Source organism: Pseudophryne corroboree, chromosome 11 (genome assembly GCF_028390025.1).
Source record: "Pseudophryne corroboree isolate aPseCor3 chromosome 11, aPseCor3.hap2, whole genome shotgun sequence".
NCBI classification, from domain to species: domain Eukaryota; kingdom Metazoa; phylum Chordata; class Amphibia; order Anura; family Myobatrachidae; genus Pseudophryne; species Pseudophryne corroboree.
Window position 1 is genome coordinate 200,009,522 of NC_086454.1, and position 17,465 is coordinate 200,026,986.

General features: G+C 47.4%; 1 protein-coding gene across 6 annotated transcripts in view; it reads left to right on the top strand.

The window, feature by feature from the left end:
- RASGRP2 (RAS guanyl releasing protein 2) overlaps positions 1-17,465 on the top strand; it is a 432,595-nt gene that overhangs the window by 38,526 nt on the left and 376,604 nt on the right. For 2 of the 6 annotated variants that reach the window (XM_063945211.1, XM_063945212.1), the window contains exon 1: positions 14,350-14,466. The exons of 1 other annotated variant lie outside the window; for it this stretch is intronic. The gene's annotated coding sequence lies outside the window, so the exon portion shown is untranslated. Of the gene's footprint in view, positions 1-2,068; positions 2,092-14,349; positions 14,467-14,901; positions 15,031-17,465 lie in introns of those variants that run through there. 3 more of the 6 variants (XM_063945213.1, XM_063945214.1, XM_063945215.1) reach the window with 2 other exon arrangements.

Below are 17,465 nucleotides of genomic sequence, written 5' to 3' on the forward strand. Positions count from 1 at the left end.
TTGTCTCCCACTAGAATCTTTTTTCCTTTTATATCTATCCCATATACCTTATCTGACAGAAGGTATTTCTTAGTGGTTTGAGACTTGTGGAACAGCGCAGAAAAGGTTACCTTTTTTAAAATATATATATATATATATATATATATATATATATATATATATATATATATATATATATATATATATATATATATATATATATATAATTCCAGGACGGCTGGAGTCAGAAAGTCTGACTTGCTGTTTATATTGTAGGCACCCAAAAAGCTGGGTGCTCCTGCTTCTAAGCAGACTATTGCTCGTTGGATTTGTAGTACAATTCAGCTTGCACATTCTGTGGCAGGCCTGCCACAGCCAAAATCTGTAAATGCCCATTCCACAAGGAAGGTGGGCTCATCTTGGGCGGCTGCCCGAGGGGTCTCGGCTTTACAACTTTGCCGAGCAGCTACTTGGTCAGGGGCAAACACGTTTGCAAAATTCTACAAATTTGATACCCTGGCTGAGGAGGACCTGGAGTTCTCTCATTCGGTGCTGCAGAGTCATCCGCACTCTCCCGCCCGTTTAGGAGCTTTGGTATAATCCCCATGGTCCTGACGGAGTCCCCAGCATCCACTAGGACGTTAGAGAAAATAAGATTTTACTTACCGATAAATCTATTTCTCATAGTCCGTAGTGGATGCTGGGCGCCCATCCCAAGTGCGGATTGTCTGCATTACTTGTACATAGTTATTGTTACAAAAAATCGGGTCATTATTGTTGTGAGCCATCTTTTTTAGAGGCTACTTCATTGTTATCATACTGTTAACTGGGTTCAAATCACAAGTTGTACGGTGTGATTGGTGTGGCTGGTATGAGTCTTACCCGGGATTCAAGATCCTTCCTTATTGTGTACGCTCGTCCGGGCACAGTACCTAACTGAGGCTTGGAGGAGGGTCATAGGGGGAGGAGCCAGTACACACCATGTGATCCTAAAAGCTTGCTTTTGTGCCCTGTCTCCTGCGGAGCCGCTATTCCCCATGGTCCTGACGGAGTCCCCAGCATCCACTACGGACTATGAGAAATAGATTTATCGGTAAGTAAAATCTTATTATTTCTATATGCACCAACATTTCGGGGTTTGCATGCCCTTTCTTCTAGGGAACACACGTGCCCTGAAACGTCTATGAATTTTTACATGTATTCATCATAAACCTGCCTTTCACAAGTCTCCAGAGTGCCGCATTGGGGGATCCGCTATTATATACACCCTGTACTGAGGGTACCGGAGCACCCATGTGATCAAGTGCCAGTCTGAGTGGTCTTTGGTGTGTGTGTATGTATATGTATGTATGTATATATATATATATATATATATATATATATATATATATATATATATATATATATATATATATATATATATAAAAAATGAATTTAATTTTAGACCTTAGGGCCACCTTGTTTTAAGTACCCTTGGCCCCCCGAAGCCTTAATCCGGCTCTGGGGTAGGGTGTGTGTTATGGTTCACGAGGGGGAGGGTGTGTCTGTATGTTTCACTGGGAATCTGTGTGTGTCATGTTTCACTTACTTTTGGGGGGGGGAGGTGGTGTGTGTTTGTGTCATGTTCCACTTGGTGTGTATTTTTACGACATGTATGTTCCACTGGGAGTGTCGGAAGATAGTTTCATACATGTCAATAGTAGATCTAAAGCATGCATGGAAATTCAGGAAGGCAAGGGGAGCACAGATATCTTTTATTTACCACACTATGGGGTAAATGTATGTAACTACGATATGGGGAGGTAGTGATATCAGCCCCCCCTCCCATGTATTAATCAGTAGCGGCTCTTGCCATGGGCAAGCAGTACTTTTGCTCGGGGCGCCGCTGTCCCAGGGGCGCTGCCGCCGTGGCAAGAGCCGCTACTAACTAGGATGGCAACGGATTTGAAAAGGTCCTCTCCGCGAAGGGAATCTACACGCGCAGTGAGGTAGCGTCTAGTTGCCCTTCGCGGAGAGGACCTTTCTGTGCAGCGCTATGGGAGAGATGTCATGACGTCTCTCCCATAGATCAGAGGAGCGGCGGAGACAGTGCGGTGGTCAGGAACGGGGCTGGTAAGTGTTTTTTATACAACTAATGGGGCCACAGCTGCAGGGGGCACAACTATTGTCGCCACAACTAATGGGGGCACAGCTGCAGGGGGCACAACTAATGGGGGCACAGCTGCAGGGGCCACAACTAATGGGGGCACAGCTGCAGGGGGCACAACTAATGTGGGCACAGCTGCAGGGGGGCATAACAGCTACTGGGGGGCACAGCTGCAGAGGGCACAACAGCTACTGGGGGCACAGCTGCAGGGGGCACAACACAGCCACTGTGGACACATCTCTACAGGGTGCCCAATGCTACAGGGGGCAAAACTGACCATGCCCCTTTACTGTGAAGCTACGCCCCCAATTTTTATGCGCACTAACCCTGTTTTGCCGTCTCGGGGGGGGGGGGGCGCCAAAGGAAACTTTGCCCTGGGCGCCACAAGGTCTAGAACCGGCCCTGGTATTAATGCAGGAGGCTTTTCCTCTCTCTAGGATTCCAGGATTCTCCCCGAATTAGAGGACTCCGCCTCCACCAGCCCACAAACCAGTGGGACTGCTGGGGGTAGCGGCGGTGCGTGTGGCGCGCACATAAGGGACGCGGACGGCCGTGACGTGTCGTGAGTGAAGGGAAGCAGGGGAGGGCCGAGGGAGACGTTGACACGAGTAGCAGAATTGCGGACTGGTGGCGGATGGTGACTCGGAGAGCTGTGGGATGGAATTAGCTTCCGGCTGCTGGGTCTGGTAGTGTCGGGGAGAGTGAAAGCAGACTAGCAGCCATCCAGCAGTGACAGCAGGACAAGGCAGCTGGATCCTCCTGGACTGGCCAGTACACTCTGGTGTCGGATTGTCCTGTCCCAGTGGGGCTGTGGATTGCAGCATCAGTTGCAGTGGGGACTCTGGGTAAGCACAGTACACTGAATTACTGGTATTATTATCTTTCTAGGATGTCACACCATTATGTCATGTGTTCCCTGGTGACATTATTATTATTATTATTATTATTATTCATGTATTCTGTTGATCTGAAACTTCAATGCATTATATCTAGTTCTTTTTATTGCAGTTATTAGTGTATGTCGGTGGTTGCAGAGGTGTAGCTAGGTGCCATGGTGCCCGGAGCCAGGGTATGTTTCGGCGCCCCCTACCCTGTACTGAATTGGGGGCATGTTACATTTGAAAAAAAAAAATTTAGAAAAATCCTAGATTAGTGACAGGGCCGGTTCTAAACCTTGTGGAGCTCAGGGCAAAAGTTTCCTTTGGGCACCCCACATGTTTAAAATGGGGACAGTGCGCAACGAATGTGTACCCCCTCTGCTTCTCCTCCTGCTCTGCGGCTGCCTGTACAGCTGCTCGCGGTATAGCGGACAGAAGGAGGGGTAGGCAGGTGGCAAGTGGCAACGCACCCTCTAACTTTTCCAGCGCCCTGGAGCTCGCGCTCCACTGGAGCCACCCTTGCTACGCCCCTGGTTGCATAGGGCTGTTGTAGGGCATCGAGCTGTATCTATAGTCATATTGTTACTGTTATTTGTAGAATGATGCATGGCATTGTATGTGTCCAGTACCATAGCAGGTACCGGTCACCTGCAGTGTCTCTGGTGAGCATGATGTACAGCTCTGCGGATGGTTTGTCGATCTTAAAAGCCAATATCTGCTGTTCAGTGGGAGCCATTAATTTGTCACAGTGATCACATAATTTATTTACATGAACTTTGCTATGTGTCGGGGGGAGGTGGAGGTGGGGGGGGGGTGGGGGTGATGCATGAGGTGGCAACCCTAGGTGTGCCCCATGACAGCTGTCTATATCTGCACTGCTATCTAAAATGTATGACCGCTACGACACCTGCAGCTATCAATTTTGACAGTTGCTGGTGGAGATTCCCTATCTCCTCAGCAGACATTTTTTTCATTGGTTCTGTAAATAAGTATTTGGAAACCCCCCTTTCAAAATCCTGCGTGTTTGGCACTGCTCTGTATGTGCAGCGATTTATAAGCTGCAATTTAGACTGAACCTCTCATGAGTAGGACCCTCTTCCCTCATGGACTTTTCCTGCCCTTACTTATAACATAATTTCCTCCCCACTGTCAACAGCAGATCAAACCTTTGGGTTCAGTTGGCGCTGTTTACTTGTGTAATATGACTGCTGATGCAGCATTGTTTATTATCCTTGTAGTCTATGTTCTGCAATATTTTGTACTCAAAAGAGGGGTACACATGTAGCGATGTCTGCTTAACATCTAAGCAATCTGACTAGATTGCTTAGAAATTAAGCACACATCGCTCTGTGTGTATACCCCATAGCGGGGCCGCGCATCGCTATCACCGGCTCAAGATTGGCCTGCATGCAGGCACAATCTGGCTAGATCGCGAGGCTCTCATTGAGCATTGTGGTCTAGTTAGGATCGGGCTAGCACGCATCGCAGCGTGTGTACAGACACCCGCTGCGTTGTGTGCTGAGCCCACAATTGGCTCAGCGCAATATGTACCCCCTTAAGTCTTTATTTATTTTTTCTTGTTTTGTTTATACAGATGTGTCCTTTTACAGTGCAGAACAGCGGGAGCCGTGCGTACGCAGGCTCCTGCTTCCTATTCACTGTGCATTGAAGAACTACGGCTGCCTAGCGGGTCATAGCGTTGCCGTGATGCTTGCCATATAAATAATGGCTATTAATTAAATAAAGAGATTTTCCTGTCAATTACTAGAATTAATAGTCGTAGATTTGGAGGCTGACAAACGAAGATGGCGATATGCGTCATGATAAAAATCCACAAACTGCTGGAGCTTTGGGCATCGCTGCGACTTGGTAAAAAAAAAAAAAAAAAAAGGAATTAAACACCAAACAAACTTGCCCCCCTTTGTCCAGTAGACCCAGGCTATGTAGTATCCGATTCATTTCCCTAGGAGCATGGTACTGGATAAAGGGGTTCTTTATTTTTGCGTGTCAAATCATATGTTTAATAAAAAGTGCCCTCATAACTGTAATAATATATAAATAATTTCCCATTTTTTAAATAAAAAGTGCTCACTGTTTATCAAAATAATATAGATGTGCCCCCTTAACATGATTTAGGAATAAAATTGCCTTAATATATTTGAATATGTAAATTACTGACCACTTTTGTATTAGATGATGATGATAATAATAATCATTGCCACTGGTAAATAATTCCTAATAATTCACAATATTTTTGTGTATTTAATTTTTATGGAGACAATTAATTGTATTACACTTGTTTCCATAACCTGGGCCTAGTGGTACCAGGAAAGCTCTAATTCAGCATTGGTTCAATAATCTCTAAGGGGGGAGCGGGGGGAGGTTTCGGCACACGTTGGTATGTCCACGTTTCCTAGGGGACTGTAAGAGAAGCGGAACAAGCGTGGGGTAGGGATTTTTATTATTATTTATTTGTCCTGTTACCTAAATACACTGGATAGCATGTACTTTCTGTAAGATCTCGATGGGCCATTAAGGTGAATTTGAAAAAATATTTTTCAGACCAAGGGGTATATTTACTAAAATTTAATGTTTGTCCGATTTGTGTTTTTTTTTCTAAGTCCCAACACGGGAATTTACCAAGCACAAATCTCGGCAGTGTTGGTGCAATTCGTAATGGTTTTCACGGCTAAGTTCAGAAATATGAATGAATATACCATCGGCCAAACGCGGCTGTTTGTTCATACAACACGGGAATTTACTATTCATTCGTATTTGGGTGTTAGTCTCTGAATGCTCAAGTGCAGGTTTACTTTTTTGCGAATCGTTAAAAAGAGCAGCAAAAAAATAGACCTGCTTTTTCCAGGCGAGTTTGGATAATCATGCACGGATCAGTGAGATCTGTGCATGGTTATCTATGGGAAAGGGTCTGTTTAGTGTAAAACATTTTTTTTAAAAATTGCTTGGGGCCCCCCTCCAAAGCATAACCAGCCTCTGGCTCTTTGAGCCGGTCCTGGTTGTAAAAATACAGGGAAAAAATTTACATGGGTTCCCCTATATTTTAACAACCAGCACCGGGCTCTGCGCCTGGTCCTGGTGTACAAAATACGGGGGACAAAAGACGTAGGGGTCCCCCGTATTTTTAACACCAGCACCGGGCTCCACTAGTCAGAGAGATAATGCCACAGCCGGGGGACACTTTTATATTGGTCCCTGCGGCCCTGGCATTAAATCACCAGCTAGTCACCCCTGGCCGGGGTACCCTGAAGGAGTGGGGACACCTTAAATCTAGGGGTCCCCACCCCCCAGCCACCCAAGGGCCAGGGGTGAAGCCCGAGGCTGTCCCCCCCCACCTCCCCCCCATCCAAGGGCGGCGGATGGGGGGCTGATAGCCATAGTGTAAAAAAAAAAGAATATTGTTTCTTGTAACAGTACTAGCTTGTAGCATGTATGTAGCGCATGGGCGCTCCATTCTATCCAATGGTGGGAACTTTGCGGTAGACCGCGAGGTTAAGTGGGGCCAACCACAAGAGTGACCCCACTTAACCTTGCGGTCTACCGCAGACCGCAAAAGTTCCCACCATTGGATACAATGGAGCGCCCATGCGCTACATTGTATCTTCAGTGCGCAGCCTGACTGACAGCTCAGGAGAGTGCTATGACGTGGCGCTCCCTGATTGGCTGAAGGGACCCTCTTTGACAGGAGTCAAACATGGATCCCCTTTCAGTGCGTGGTCCGGGTATTTTGTTTTTTTATTTTGCCAAGTCCCTGGATTACAAATTTAAAGAAGAGGACCGATCTACACAGGATGTTTTGTGAGTATCATTTTTATTTACAGGTACCCCGTGGATTCTACTGGAGAAGAGGACAGACTCTTCGTGTCAACATAGGTAAGTATGTATGAATGTAATAATAATAAAATTTTACTATCAAGGTGTGTGTGTGTTTTGTTTTTATTTGGGTATTTTTTTTGTAGTACAACTACAGGTACCAGCGGGCCTGTTTCCCCCCCGCATGCTGGTACTTGTGGTTCTCCAAGTACCAGCTTGCGGGGGAGGCTTGCTGGGACTTGTAGTACTGCTACAAAAAACAATATTCTTTTCTCTTATGTCCTAGAGGATGCTGGGGACTCCGTAAGGACCATGGGGATAGACGGGCTCCGCAGGAGACATGGGCACTTTAAGAAAGACTTTAGATCTGGTGTGCACTTGCTCCTCCCTCTATGCCCCTCCTCCAGACCTCAGTTTCATACTGTGCCCAGAGGAGATGGGTGCACTTCAGGGAGCTCTCCTGATCTTACTGACAGAAAGTATATTTGTTAGGTTTTTTATTTTCAGGGAGCCTGCTGGCAACAGACTCCCTGCATCGAGGGACTGAGGGGAGAGAAGCAGACCTACTTCTGTGAGTTTCAAGGCTCTGCTTCTTAGGCTACTGGACACCATTAGCTCCAGAGGGAGTCAGAACACAGGTCTCACCCTGGAGTTCGTCCCGGAGCCGCGCCGCCGTCCTCCTCACAGAGCCGGAAGATAGAAGCCGGGTGAGTATGAGAAGAAAAGAAGACTTCAGAGGCGGCAGAAGACTTCATGATCTTCACTGAGGTAACGTGCAGCTGTGCGCCATTGCTCCCACACACCTCACACACGGCAGTCACTGTAAGGGTGCAGGGCGCAGGGGGGGCGCCCTGGGCAGCAATATAAACCTCATTTCTGGCAAAAGAGATATATATATATATATATATATATATATATATATATATATACAGCTAGGCACTGTATATATAAAGAGCCCCCGACAGTTTTTATTGTATTTAAGCGGGACAGAAGCCCGCCGCTGAGGGGGCGGGGCTTCTTCCTCAGCACTCACCAGCGCCATTTTCTCCATAGCACAACTGAGAGGAAGCTCCCCGGACTCTCCCCTGCTTATCCACGGTGAAAGGGGGTTTCAGAGAAGAGGGGGGGACGACACATAATTGGCAGCAAATAATAGTATTACAGCGCTACTGGGTAAACGCATTGTGTGTTTTTCCTGGGGTATTAGCGCTGGGTGTGTGCTGGCATACTCTCTCTCTGTCTCTCCAAAGGTCCTTGTGGGGGAACTGTCTTCAGATAAGAGGATTCCCTGAGTGTGTGGTGTGTCGGTACGTGTGTGTCGACATGTCTGAGGTAAAAGGCTCTTCTAAGGAGGAGATGGAGCAAATGTGTGTGGTGTTCCGTCGACAACGCCGACACCTGACTGGATATGTGGAATTAAGTACTGAGGTAAATTTATTGCACAAAAGATTAGAGAACAGACGGGGAATCTACCCATGTCTGTCCCTATGTCGCAGGGACCTTCAGAGTCTCAAAACGCCCACTATCCAAAATAATAGACACTGATACCGACACGGAGTCTGACTCCAGTGTCGACTACGATGATGCAAAGTAACAGCCAAAACTGGCAGAAAAGTATTCAATATATGATTATTGTAATTATTGTAATAAAAGATGTTTTGACACGAGGGTACACATGTTTAAGGGGAAGAAAGATGACATAACATTTCCCCCCTCTCATGAACCAAATGAATTGTGTGAAAAAGAGCGGGAATCTCCAGACAAGAAACTGCAGTTTCCCAAAAGAATTCTCATGGCGTATCCTTTCCCTGCTGGGGCCAGGATACGATGGGAATCCTCCCCTAGGATGGACAATGCGTTGACACGTTTCCCCAAAAGGTAGCGCTGGCATACCAAGATACAGCTACCCTCAGGGATCCTGCAGATAGCTTGCAGAAAAGTACTTTGAAGTCCATTTACACACATTCTGGTACACTACTCAGACCGGCGATTGTGTCGGCAGGGGTTTATAGCGCTGTAGCAGCGTGGACAGATACCTTATCAGCGGAGATTGAAACCTTAGATAAGGATACCATGTTATTGACCCTAGGATATATAAAAGATGCTGTCTTATATATAAGACATGCTCAAAGAGACATTGGTTTACTGGGTTCTAGAGTCAACGCTATGTCGATTTCTGCTAGACGTGTCCTGTGGAACATGCACTGGACAGGTGATGCCGACTAAAAGAGGCATATGGAGGTTTTACCTTACAAGGGTGAGGAATTGTGTGGAGAAGGGCTCTCGGACCTGGTCTCCACAGCTATAGCTGGTAAATCTGATCTTTTGCCTTATATTCCCTCACAGCCTAAGAAAGCACAACATTATCAAATGCAGTCTTTTCGGTCGCAGAAATAACAAGAAAGTACGAGGAGCGTCCTTTCTTACCAGAGGTAAGGGCGCAGGGCGCAGCTAGTTCCCAGGAACAGAAGTCCTCCCCGGCCTCTACTAAATCCACCGCATGACGCTGGGGCTCCGCTAAGGGAGTCCGCCCCAGTGGGAGCACGTCTTCGACTCTTCAGCCACATCTGAGTTCACTCACAGGTGGATCCCTGGGCAATAGAAATTGTTTCTCAGGGTTACAAGCTGGAATTCGAAGAGGTGCCTCCTCGCCAGTTTTCCTTATCGGCCCTACCGGCTTCTCCCCCAGAAAGGGAGATAATATTAAATACAATTCACACATTGTATCTCCAACAGGTGGTGCTCAAGGTTCCCCTCCTTCAACAAGGAAGGGGATATTACTCAACCTTGGCTGTAGTCCCGAAACCGGACGGTTCGGTCAGACCTATTTTAAAATTAAAATCTATGAACCTATACTTGAAAAAGTTCAAATTCAAAGTGGAATCGCTCAGAGCGATCATCGCCAGCCTGGAAGAGGGGGGATTTTATGGTGTATCTAGACATAAAGGCTGCATACCTTCATGTTCCCATTTATCCACCCCATCGGGCGTACCTGAGAATTACGGTACAGTATTGTCATTACCAATTTCAGGGTAATTGGCGGAAATGATGGTGCTCCTACGCAAGCAAGGAGTCACAATTATCCCATACTTGGACGATCTCCTAATAAGGGTGGGATCAAAAGAGCAGTTGTTGAACAGCGTGTCACTTTCGCTGAAGGTGTCACAGCAACCCGGCTGGATTCTCAATATCCCGAAGTCACAGTTGGTTCCTATAACTCGTCTGCCCTTCTTGGGTATGATTCTGAATACGGACCAGAAATTAGTTCCTGGGCCTTCCGATAGAGAAGGCCCAGGAACTAATGACTCTGGTAAAACACCTATTAAAGCCAAAACAGGTGTCAGTGCATCACTGCACTCGGGTCCTCGGATAGATGGTGGCATCTTACGGGGCCATTCCCTTCGGCAGGTTCCATGCGAGGACTTTCCAATGGGATCTACGGAACAAGTGGTCCGGATCACATCTACAGATGCATCCGTTAATCACCCTGTCCCCTAGGGCCAGGGTGTCGCTCCTATGGTGGCTGCAGAGTGCTCACCTTCTGCAAGGTCGCAGGTTCGCCATCCAGTAATGGATTCTGGTAGCCACGGACGCGAGCCTCCGAGGTGGGGGAGCAGTCACACAGGGAAGAAACTTCCAAGGTCTTTGGGTCAAGTTAAAAAAACTTGTATTCAAATCAACATCCTGGAGCTGAGGGCCATATACAACGCCCTTCGGCAAGCGGAAACATTGCTTCGCGACCTACCGGTTCTGATCCAGTCAGACAACATCACCGCAGTGGCTCATGTAAACCGCCAAGGCGGCACAAAGAGCAGAGTGGAAATGGCAGAAGCCACCAGGATTCTCCGCGGGGCGGAAAATCATGTAAGCGCATTTTCAGCAGTTCATTCCGGGAGTGGACAACTGAGAAGCAGACTTCCTCAGCAAACACGACCTGCATCCAAGAGAGGACTTCTTTAGGAAGCCTTCGCACAGATTGCAAGTCAGTGGGAACTGCCACAGATAGACATGATGGCGTCCCGCCTCAACAAGAAGCTACAGAGGTATTGCACCAGGTCAAGAGACCCTCAGGCAGTAGCTGTAGATGCCCCAGTGACACCGTGGGTGTTCCAGTCGGTCTATGTATTTCCCTCTCTTCCTCTCATACCCAAGGTGTTGAGAATGGTAGGAGGAAGAGCAAAGAGAACAATCCTCATTGTTCCAGATTGGCCATGAAGGACCTGGTATCCGGATCTGCAGGAAATGCTCACAGAAGATCCGTGGCCTCTTCCTCTAAGACAGGACCGGTTGCAACAGGGGCCATGTCTATTCCAAGACTTACCGCGGCTGCGTTGGACGGCATGGCGGTTGAACGCCGGATCCTAGCGGATAAGGGTATTCCGGATGAGGTCATTCCTACGCTAATAAAGGCTAGGAAGGACATGACATCTAAGCATTATCACCGTATATGGCGAAAATATGTTTCTTGGTGTGAGGCCAGGAATGCTCCTACGGAAGAATTCCATCTGGGACGTTTCCTTCACTTCCTGCAAACTGGAGTGAATTTCGGCCTAAAATTAGGATCTATTAAGGTTCAGATTTCGGCCTTATCCATTTTCTTTTAAAAGGAATTGGCCTCTCTCCCTGAAGTACAAACTTTTGGGAAGGGAGTACTGCATATTCAGCCTCCTTTTGTACCTCCGGTGACGCCTTGGGACCTTAACGTGGTGTTAAGTTTCATTAAGTCACACTGGTTTGAACCACTTAAAACGGTGGAGTTGAAAAATCTCACTTGGAAGGTGGTCATGTTATTAGCCTTGGCTTCGGCTAGGCGAGTGTCGGAATTAGCGGCTTTATCACATAAAAGCCCCTATCTGGTTTTCCATATGGATAGAGTGGAATTGCGGACCCGTCCTCAATTCCTGCCAAAAGTGGTTTCATCCTTTCATATGAACTATTGTGGTGCCTGTGGCTACGCGTGACTTGGAGGATCCCGCGTCCCTTGATGTGGTCAGGGCTTTGAAAATTTACGTGGCCAGATCGGCTACAGTCAGAAAAACAGAAGCACTGTTTGTCATGTATGCAACCAACAAGATTGGTGCCCCTGCTTCAAAGTAGACTATTGCTCGCTGGATCTGTAACTCGATTCAGCAGGAGCATTCTACGGCGGGATTGCCGTTACCTAAATCGGTCAAGGCCCATTCCACTAGGAAGGTGTGCTCTTCTTGGGCGGCTGCCAGAGGGGTCTCGGCGCTACAGCTGTGCCGAGCTACTACTTGGTCGGGTTCAAACTCCTTTGCAAAGTTCTATAAGTTTGATACCCTGGCTGAGGAGGACCTCCTGTTTGCTCAATCGGTGCTGCAGAGTCATCCACACTCTCCCGCCCGTTTGGGAGCTTTGGTATAATCCCCATGGTCCTTACGGAGTCCCCAGCATCCTCTAGGACGTAAGAGAAAATAAGATTTTAAACCTACCGGTAAATCTTTTTCTCGTAGTCCGTAGAGGATGCTGGGCGCCCGTCCCAAGTGCGGACTACTTCTGCAAGACTTGTATATAGTTATTGCTTAAATAAGGGTTATGTTATAGTTTCATCGGTCTTGGACTGATGCTATGTTGTTTTCATACTGTTAACTGGATAGTATATCACAAGTTATACGGTGTGGCTGGTATGAATCTTGCCCTTGGATTAACAAAAATCCTTTCCTCGTACTGTCGTCTCCTCTGGGCACAGTTTCTCTAACTGAGGTCTGGAGGAGGGGCATAGAGGGAGGAGCCAGTGCACACCAGATCTAAAGTCTTTCTTAAAGTGCCCATGTCTCCTGCGGAGCCCATCTATCCCCATGGTCCTTACGGAGTCCCCAGCATCCTCTACGGACTACGAGAAAAAGATTTACCGGTAGGTTTAAAATCTTTTTTTTTTTTTTTTTACACTATGGCTATCAGCCCCCCATCCGCCGCCCTTGGATGGGGGGACAGCCTCGGGCTTCACCCCTGGTCCTTGGGTGGCTGGAGGGGGGGACCCCTTGATTTAAGGGGTCCCCACTCCTCCAGGGTACCCCGGCCAGGGGTGACTAGTTGGTGATTTAATGCCAGGGCTGCAGGGACCAATATAAGAGTGTCCCCCGGCTGTGGCATTATCTCTTTGACTAGAGGAGCCCGGTGCTGGTGTTAAAAATACGGGGGACCCCTACGTCTTTTGTCCCCCGTATTTTTTACACCAGGACCAGGCGCAGAGCCAGGTGCTGGTTGTTAAAATATAGGGGAACCCATGTCAATTTTTCCCCTGTGTTTTTACAACCAGGACCGGCTCAAAGAGCTCGAGGCTGGTTATGCTTAGGAGGGGGGACCCCACGCAAATTTTTCTTTTTTTAACCCATTCTGCACTGCTCACAATGCACACAATGAAGCCCTGCACGGATCTCACAGATCCGGCCGGGATTCCTTGTGTTTTGTCAGGCAGTGTTTTACTAATCACTCCCGTAAAACACTGCCTGACATTACGAATCACATCGACATCGGAAAATACGAATGTGGAAAACTCGGCAGCTTAGTAAATGACCGTATCAGGATTCAAAAAGTTGCAGTAAAATGCACCCGATACCATTCGAGATCAAACACCCTTAAAAATGGCTAAAACACGAATATTCGTAAATATACCCACAAAAATGGACACCTCCTCTGTGGCTGATGGGTGAAATTGGCTCCCAAATCTCAGGCATGGCATCAATTCACTAAAAAAACAGCTATGTCCATCATATACAAAGTCGCAACAGTTTTCTTAGATTTTCATTTTGTATATAAACAATTTGCATTAGGGACGATTTAATTGTTTTGGGCGTCTAAACAGTCCAGTTTAGACTAGATTCACTATTTCATTGTTGTTTGAGCGCACATACATATCGCACATGTTGCGTCCAAACAGACCTGGTTTAGCCGCTTAAAATGGCTTAACCTATCTAAACTCCTTCTTTGGGCGTCCAAATGAAAGTGCAGAGTTTGCACACATTTTTTTTTTTCTCGCAACTCAGGAGGCTGCAAGAAAAAAAGTTTCCTCTGTGGCAACTGGGCGCTGGAGCGGCAGAACAATTGAATTGCTGCCGTTGGGCGCCATCCAGTGGCGGCTGCAAATAAAAAAAAAAATTGAATAGGCCCCATGTGTCTAGGTATTTAGTATATTTAATAAATTATTCTGTTTATCAAGTACAGTGCTGGCTGTTCATATATCTGCGAATGTATGCAAATGACGTACAGTATTTTTACTGGTCCAATCATTAGAATTTGCAGGTGACTAAAGTCTGGTGCAAATACACAACATACTTGCCTACTCCCCCGGATGCTGCGGGAGGCTCCTGATTTTTCCGGTAGTCCCCCGCAGCCCCAGAAGGGTAGGTGACTATCCTGCATCCCGCTGATATCCGCCCGCTTCCTAGTGATGCGGGCAGTACAAGGATAAAATTAATGCATTCTCGGCGGCTCTGAGAAGGGGCGGTGCTAATTGTGTCATTTAGCCCCGCCTCCTACCAACGGACCCGCAAATCGCGGGCATTTTCCTGTCGTGGGGCGGGGCAAAATGATATAACAGTTCGATCCCGCACCCCGAAGAAGCCTGCTGCGTCTCCTCTCCGGCCTTCTCCCGGAGAGGAGAATAAAAAGGTAGGCAACTATGACATACAATGATAATCAGTGATCCTGCTAAGCGGGAAAATATGTGGGTCCAGGGGACCCCTCACTTTAATAATTGGGGTCCGACTTCACTGTTTTTGGGTCCCATCACAATGCTTTTGTGTTCCCCGTATGCCTCCCTACATAGCATTAGACCCACCCCACATGCTCTACACATACACCAAGATACATTCTTATTTTCCGCACTTACAGTGCTTGTAAATACATTGCCTTGATCTCATATAGCCAACAGGTAGTGCTAGGGGCAGAGAGGGGGTAAAGGCAGGCAACAGTTGGGACGCTGCAGGGGTGTGTGTCAGGTGGTAGCTTAGTCAGTGCTGGGAGAAGGTAGAGGGCGGCAAAGGCATGTGGCAGTTGGGGCAGTGAGGGCAGATAGCAGTTATGGCTGTATTGGGGGGCAAGGATGGGGTTAGAGGCAGGTGGTACTGTAGGTGTAGGGAGGGGATATCCCAGACTCTGTTACCAAACCACACATCCTAATATTGTCAGACCAGGGGTCAAGAGACAGATACCTTAACATCACCAGACATGCAGGTACCAAGCCTCTTATTTTCCCACAGTAGCCTTCCCTAACTTTATGACAGGTCTAGAGGGCTACCAAAAGCATCACTTGACCTGTATGACCAAGCAGAAACACTTCCAATTTATTTCAAGAAATCTCCCAACAACCCCTTCATTCCTCATCAGTGCCCAGGATACGGTGCTTCCCACTCCCCTATTACCTTTTAAAATCAGTTCTTCTGTGTCTTTGTTGAAGCCCCCCCAGTATAACACGATCCCTGAGGTGTGCGTATATGCTGGTCACTGTGTTGGTATGAGGGGTGTTAATAATGGGCACTGTGTGGGTATGGGTGTGTGCATATGATGGGCACTGTGTGGGCATGGAGGGTATATAATGGGCACTGTGTGGGTATGTGGGGTGTGTTGTTCACTGTGGGGGTATTGGATGTGTGTTTATATAATTGGCACTGTGGGGGTATGGAGGGTATATAATGGGCCCTGTGTGGGTTTGGGGGTGTGCATATGATGGGCACTGTGGGGGTATGGAGGGTATATAATGGGCACTGTGGGGGTATGGAGGGTATATAATGGGCACTGTGGGGGTATGGAGGGTATATAATAGGCACTGTGGGGGTATGGGGGTGTGCATATGATGGGCAATCTGTGGGTATGGGGTTGTGCATATGAATGGCACTGTGGATTTGGGGGTGTGCATATAATGGGCACTGTGTGGGTATGTGGGGGGTTGTTCACTGTGGGGGTATTGGGGGTGTGTGTATAATGGGCACTGTGGGGTTATGGGCAGAGTTTATAATGGGCACTGTAGTGGTATGGAGGGTTTATAATGCGCACTGTGTGGGTATGTAGGTGTGAATGTGGTGGTCACTGTGTCTGTATGGAGGGTATATAATGGCTAATGTGTGGGTATGTGTGGGAGGGTGTTTGATGCCCACTGTGGAAGTAATGGGTGTGTTTATAATGGACACTGTGGAAGTATGGGCAAAGTGTATGATGGGCACTGTGGGGGATATGGAGGATATAGAGTATAATGGGTATGTGGGTGTGCATGTGATGGTCACTGTGTGGGTACGGAGGGTATAATATAAACATATACAGTAATTTACTACACTCCCGTGTTTCTCTAATTCGTGTTTGCCGATGTCAAGCAATTTTTTGCGGGGAAACTGCCGCACATGGAGCAATGAAGCCCATCAGTGAGATCCGTGCAGGTCTTCTCTGTGTAAATGTGAACTAAAGGGTTAAAAAATAAAGAAATAAATAGTGCAAGGTCCTCCCCTCCTGAACATAACCAGCCCAAGCTCTTTGAGCCGGTCATGGTTCAAAAAATACCTTTTCGGAGTGCCGCATCGAGAGCCGCAGCTGTGGCAGCCGTCGCAAAAATAAAAGCCAAAAGCGCAGCCAGAATGGCATGCGCATTAGTAATTAGTCACTGGAACATGGCGGCGCCATGTTTCTGGAGACTTGCGCATGTGCAGTAGACTCCGGCACAATGACAGAGGTTACTGCACCGTGGAGAGTAGGGGACCCACCAGTAGTCTGCACACGGGGCCCCTTCCCTGTTAAAACGCCCCTGTACCCATGGATTGGCTTACATCTGCTTGGTTTGGGTTACTCTGTTTTTTTTTTTTTTAACCCCCGGATGCCTACATGGAAAGAAGAGGACCAATCTACACTGGATTTAGGTGCGTATTTTTTGCACATGGTTTTGCCCAACTGCTTCAACTCTGAATTACCCCCATGGTGTTTGAGTCGCTACTTCTGTGTTCAGTCTGCGTAGCAATAGACCGACCTTAGCTCCAGTGTTACTCATTTTTTGCATGTAGTCTGCAATTATGTTTGCAAGTGCGATTGAGTTTCCGATGGCTCCGGTGGGTGTTTCTCTTAATTTCTGGGCAGCAGGAGCAGCACTTGCTAACACTCGAAATTCTGTAGCCTATAAAATCGCACTTGCTAATGCATTAGCATGCAAACATGAATAACACTCTGAGTCTTTACAGTGTTATTATCTGGACTGATTCATGGATAGACACTATGGCGAATGCACCTGCGATTGTACACGTTGAGGATGTGCAAAATTATTTTAAAAACCCAGCAGCCTGGGAAAGTACAGAGACGCCCATTAGAGCAATCGCACAGGCACAGCAACTGTGTACACATTCCTGGTGCACATGCACATCCTTCAATAATCTGCAACTCGATTAAATCAACAAACGTGCAGCATGGCATCATGAGCAGAGATGCCAGAGGCACACTGCTTGAGTATGGATTCGCAGGCGCACCCGGCAACACGACCCAAAAATGACCGCAACATGTCTGCGTTTTTGCCAGCACTACCCCATCAACTCCCACAAACAGTGCCTGACTCCAAATCACTCTGCGTAGAGGTGAACGCTGCAAGTGGCATCACTATTAGACTTTGGCGCATGCACATAATTGCAAAAACATTG